Genomic DNA, 6520 nt, shown 5'->3' on the forward strand with positions numbered 1-6520 from the left:
ATAGTTTTCTATCCTTTCACTTTCAACCAATTTGTGTCTTTTAATCTAAAATATTTCTTTTGCCTTGGCTGGTTTTGCTCAGTGGATAGAGCATTGGCCTGAGGACTAAAGGGTCCCGGGTTTGCGGGCACATCCCCAGTAGGGGGTGTGCAGGAGACAGCCAGTCAATGATTCTTTCTCATCATGGATGTTTTTCTCTCTCTCTCCCTCTCCCTTCCTCTCTGAAATCAATTAAAAAAAAATGAAAAATAAAATAAAATATTTCTTTTGTAGTCAGCATGTAGTTGGATTTTTCAATTTATTCTACTAACCTCTGCTTTTTAATTCGAGTATTTAATCCATTTATATATACAGTAATTACAAATTAGGTAGGATTTACATCAACCAATTTTCTATTTTTCTGTTTGTCTTATATCTTTGTTCTTTTATTCTTTCATTTCTGCCTTCTTTGGTTAAAAAATATATATATATATATGTATATATATGTATGTATATATATATATGTATGTGTATATATATGTATATATATATGTGTGTGTGTGTCTATATATATATATATAGTTAATATGCAAAGTGCCCCCTCTGGAGTTTGACCGGGAGACTGGGCAGTCAATCACTCGCTATGACATGTGTTGACCACCAGGGGGCAGCGCGAAATGAAGGAAGGTCCCAACCGGGAGCCAGCAGCCAGGGAAGGGAGACCCCAACTGACAGCCGGAAGGCCCTGATCGGCCCTGATCACCGGCCAGGCCTAGGTTCCCTACCCGTGCACGAATTTTGTGTACCAGGCTCTAGTATATTAATAATCATACTTCAAAAGAGAAAAAAACATTTTCCAAGATAATACAAACATGCAAAACAGTAGGTAAAACAGGGTTTTCCCAAAGAGGAGCTCATGCCTACCACAGTTTCTCACACAGGTGTTCAGTATTGGCAGTTTTGGAAGTCAGAAAGGCCTTGAGAAGACTGTGCTTCATACTCCCTCTTTGAAGAGAAACCATGATTCTTCACAAAAGTTAGCACAGCTCAAATCTAATTTTTAAATCTCCAAAATAGCAGGATTTCCACCGAAATCCTCTGGTCCAGGAGTTGGAAACCAGCTGGTAGTGAAAGAATGATGCACCTTTGGTGCAAAATAATAGAGAATATTATTAAAATCTTTGAGGGGGGTAGGGGATAATGTGGGGATAAGGACACATATGTAATATCTTAATCAATAAAAATATATTAAAAAAATAATAAAATAAAGTTGCCTTTAAAAATTAAAAAAAAAATCTTTGAATATCTTTCTCGTATTGACTGCCAATCTTAGTCTTTTATTTTTTGCATTTCTGACACCTTAAGATGTGCCAGGCTCATCTTGTACTTTCCCAGCCCCTTATGTATCTTGACCATTTTATGGTTTTTGAGGTCTTGTAAAAGGTTTTTGCTGTTTGTTTGTTTTAAATCTTTATTGTGGAAAGTATTATATGTCCCCTTTATTCCCCCATTGACCCTCTCCAGACTGCCCCCTACCCTCCTCCCTCCTACAGCAGACCTTCACTATCCTATTGTCTGTGTCCATGGGTTATGCATATATGCATACAAAGTCTTTGGTTGATTATCTCCCTCCCACCCACCCTCCCCTGCCTTCCCTCCAAGATTCTGCATTCTGTTCCATGCTTTAAATCCTTCTCCACCCACTTTTTTCTTAGTAAATTAAGCATAGACTTGAACAAATCAAGACTCAAATATACAGTGTAGGGCCTTCCCATGGGGTTATGCAACTAATTCATCACAAAATTAGAACTAAAAACCAGGTCTTCAGATTCTACCAAGCTTTAAAATTCCTACTACCATTATGCCATGTAAGTAGACTAAACTCATCTGTGACATGAGATCCTTCTCATTTCTTTCTTGCCAGTTCTAAATTTTTGTATTTTCTCCCTCTTGTTTCAGAGGAACCACTTGTCCTCCAACTCTTGAATTTAAATCTCTTAATGCAGTGTTTTCTCAAGTGTGGTTTGAGCACCACTGAAGATATGAGAGATGATTTGAAGTGGTATGCAGACGTGGCATTGAATAACATTTAACCACATAGCAAAAAAAGCTGCTTTATTCTATGCTCTTTTGATCCTTCTGGCAAGGAGAAAATCTCATTTCTATACCTGTGTTTAACACATATATTGCCCATCTGCCCTTTAACCAAGAACAGTTAACCTCAAGCCAGGAACCTTAGCACAACAGTTTCTAGCTAGAATTTCATAGTTTTATTTTTGTTGTGGTTATTTTAATTTATGGCATATCATGTTGATTTTCCATTTATAGTTCTACTTAAGTAAAAAAAAAAGGTGAATCTGATTTAAAAGAAAACATTAGGTAAATATTTGAGTATGGCGAAAAAATCTTGCAAGTGGTGCTTGAATAACCAACTCTAGGAAATTACTGCATTGGTTTACTCTACTACAGTGATTGTCTGTTTTAATCCTTGTTTCTCCTGGGCCACAAAGGACAATCAAGGGCTGGAATGATGTCTTTTGAATCCTCTTTTCTCCTCGAATCCTAGGTAACTCAAACTCTTCCTTAGTTGCTGTTGTCATTTTTGGCTTCTAAGTTTCAGAGTATTATTTCTAATGGCACCATCTCTGAATAACTATGGTGTGTAGACTTTTGTTCCTCTCCACGTGCCCTACCCTTTAGAACTCTGTCCTATCCAGTCTTCTGCTGCTTCCCCTCTGCAAGTGAATATGGCTCTTTTGACTGATCATTCATTATTAATGGTCTTGTGTTAAACAACCCACCCACAATCATCTGTTGTTTTTTGTATTATCAGCTTATGACATCCTTTTCAAGTTGCTTGAGACAAGTTTCCATAAGGACTACTAGCAAGAGAACTCTTGAGTAATGCTACCCTTTTCAATACATAAAACATTCCTTCACACTAACTCTCAACCGCATCAGAGGATGATATTCACCGAACTGGGGTGAGTCTCCTGTCTTCTTGGGCATCTAGAATCATTCATTATTAATGGTCTTGTGTTAAACAATCCACCCACAATCATCTGTTGTTTTTTGCAAAGGGATGTTTGCATTATCAGCTTATGACATCCTTTTCAAGTTGCTTGAGACAAGTTTCCATAAGGACTACTAGCAAGAGAACTCTTGAGTAATGCTACCCTTTTCAATACATAAAACATTCCTTCACACTAACTCTCAACCGCATCAGAGGATGATATTCACCGAACTGGGGTGAGTCTCCTGTCTTCTTGGGCATCTAGCCCTTATCCCCTCCTTTGGGGATGGGATATTTCAGCTCTGACCATGAATTCCCATTTCTAAATAGCAATAATTATAAATTGCATCCTGGTGTTTAAGAACACAAGTTATAAGTCTTTAGTTTTCATATGCTTTTTACATTTCTATAATAGGCTTTGGAGCAGTGGTTCTCAACCTTCTAGCCCTTTAAATACAGTTCCTCATGTTGTGTCCCAACCATAAAATTATTTTCGTTGCTACTTCATAACTGTAATGTTGCTACTGTTATGAATCGTAATGTAAATATCTGATATGCAGGATGGTCTTAGGCGACCCCTGTGAAAGGGTCGTTTGACCGCCAAAGGGGTCTCGACCCACAGGTTGAGAACTGCTGCTTTAGAGGAACTGAGCAGTTTATACACCCAGATCAAATTGAAGCAAGTGAGCAAATGCATTTTGAACACCTACTTGGCAAACATACAGGAGCTACTCTGGGTCAAATCACAGGAATGTTAATCTACAAATATATCCAATACTCACCCTCTGGGGAAAGAAAAGCACTCCGTTTAGTTCCTTTGGCAGAAAGCTCCCAGTAACTAACTTTTTAGTTTCGACACCATCTCTAATGTAATGTTCTGATCATATTACAGAGTGTGACCTAAACAAAGCCTACATTTTTTTACTACTGTGCTTTCACAACCATTGACTCCACACACCTATCTCTATGGTGACTTTAGTACACTGCGCACTGAGATTGAATGTGCTTCCCTTGGGCCCTCCCCTCCACAATGAGTCCATAACTCAGAAGTGAGAGGTAAGGAGGCAGGATTATACACACGATTAAATAGCAACGATGAGTTCACTAACCCACAACTGTTTGCCTATGCTTTATTTTGGTGGTAAAGACTCTCATTAAATCTATTTTTCAATACAATGGATTGTCACTAATATTGATCTATCATAAAAGACAAGAAGCTTCCAAATAATATTTTGAAAGACAATATTATCTTAAGTTTATAGCTGGCTTTTAGCTCATATTTTCAGCAGATTGTACTGTGTACTATGTGATGAATAATAAAATGCACCATAACTCCTAAGACATCTTATATGTATAATCTTCTGTGCATGTGTGTGTGATAAAGAGAACAATATTTTGCTAACTTCTGGAAATAAAAAGATATAATATGTAATAAAAATAAAACAATTTTAGAGCATGTATATGTGTTGTTCAGGTTGTGTGGGTAGAAAGAAGGTAGATGGAGGGGGAATACAGACAGATATGTGCAAACAATTTTTTATTTTTTTATTATTATTTTATATATATATTTTATTGATTTCAGAGAGGAAGGTAGAAGGAGAGAGAGATAAAAACATCAATGATGAGAGAGAATCATTGACTGGCTGCCTCCTGCACACCCTACACTGGGGATCGAGTCCGCAACTCAGGCATGTGCCCTGACTGGGAATCGAACCATGACCTCCTGGTTCATAGGTCGACACTCAACCATGGGGATCGAGTCCACAACTCAGGCATGTGCCCTGACTGGGAATCGGACCATGACCTCCTGGTTCATAGTTCGACACTCAACCACTGAGCCCCACCAGCTGGACGCAAATATTTATAATAAAAATTGAATGGTGCCAAACTGAGGCCAAGGGATGTTAAAAACTTGCCCAAGATTTCACAGATGTAAGTTAATCAAATGCAAAAGTCTAGCCCTTCCTATTTCACACACCAAGAGAAGGACTAGGGACCACAATTTAGAATCCCTGAGTATCCATAATAATGTTAGTGTGAATTGTGTTTACTTTCCAGATTGGACCACTTCTACAAAATAGTTGGGCAAATTTCTGAGATTCCTAAACAGGAGTCAGTAGGGTCTCTAGAGTTATTGACTGTAAGTACATTTAGCATGTTTGCACTTGCAAGCTTTTTCATATGACTTTGTTTGATCTCAGTCCAGAATTAAAAACTTCACTCATCTTGTAGACTTTGTTCTGTTTTTGCCTTATGGAGAAAATAGGGACCAAGTATCTAGCAGATGTTTTTCTTTTAAATAGATATTAGCATGTATTTTATTAATTTCTTTTAAAGATTTATTTTTTAAACTTGAAATATAATTTATCAAGTTTTTTCCATAATTCAATGCCTAATTCTATTTTACAAAGGGTTTTTCTAAACCAGGAAATGTGAAGTACATACATGTGACATTTCATTGCATGACCTTTATGTATTCACGTTTTATTAGTTTACTGAATTTTACTGTAAGAAATTAGAGTGCATGCAAAAAGGCTCTAGATATTTCAACTGGCATTAAAATTATTAGACTACCAGACCTGAAATTGGCTGGAGAAGATACAAAGTAGCCATAGAAAAATAAAGCAATCTTTTCCTTTCTTTTTTGGTTTTAGAACATGCACTTCGAAGATAACAAAATAGGTTTTAAAGGCCATCAATGAAGTGTTTGAAATGCACAGAAACTCAACAATAAACTCAAATCTCAGTCATTTGGTTTTATTCTAGAAATCAATGAGTATTTTTCCATGTTTAAGACTTTTCTTTGATGCAGACTTCGTTCTAGGGCTCTCAAAAATTAAAAATAGCCAGATTAAAACCCCCGGGGGAGGTTTATATATGTTCCCAGTTGCATTCTATAATTTGGAGGGTGGGGCGAATTTGATCTTTCCTAGGTCCATTTCAGCAGCGCCTGTCTCTGCAGGCAACGTCTGTAAAGAACTTACCCTGGAAGAGTCCGTCTAACGTGTCAGCTACTGTTGTAAAAAAACAACCACGGGCACTAGCTGGTTTGGCTCAGTGGGTAGAGCATCGGCCTGGGGACTGAAGGGTCCCAGGTTCGATTCCAGTCAAGGGCACATGCCCTGGTGGGGGGCATGCAGGAGGCAGCCAATCAGTGATTCTCTCTCATTGATATCTCTCCCTCTCCCTTCCTCTCTGAAATCAATAAAATATATTTAAAAAACAAACAAACAAAAAAAAACAACCACGGAGTACATTAAGTCTCTCCTTTTTTTCCCTTTTCATCAGTAGTTCTACACCCACCTGTTGGCATTTCCTGCGCCTCTGCTAACCCCGCTAAACTGGGTGTTGTCAGCGACCCAACATTCTGGCTTTCCGGGAGCCACAGGGGGTGTGTCGGGAAAGAGGGGCCACTCGCCATTCTGGGGAAGTCAAGGACCCCCAGTCCGCGCTGGGGTCGCGCGACGTCGGCGTGGGCGGGGCTGGCACAGGTGTCCCGAGAGGCGGGAAGAACCACTGGCTGAGCCC

The sequence above is a fragment of the Myotis brandtii genome, unplaced genomic scaffold (assembly GCF_000412655.1).
Source record: "Myotis brandtii unplaced genomic scaffold, ASM41265v1 scaffold520, whole genome shotgun sequence".
NCBI lineage: Eukaryota > Metazoa > Chordata > Mammalia > Chiroptera > Vespertilionidae > Myotis > Myotis brandtii.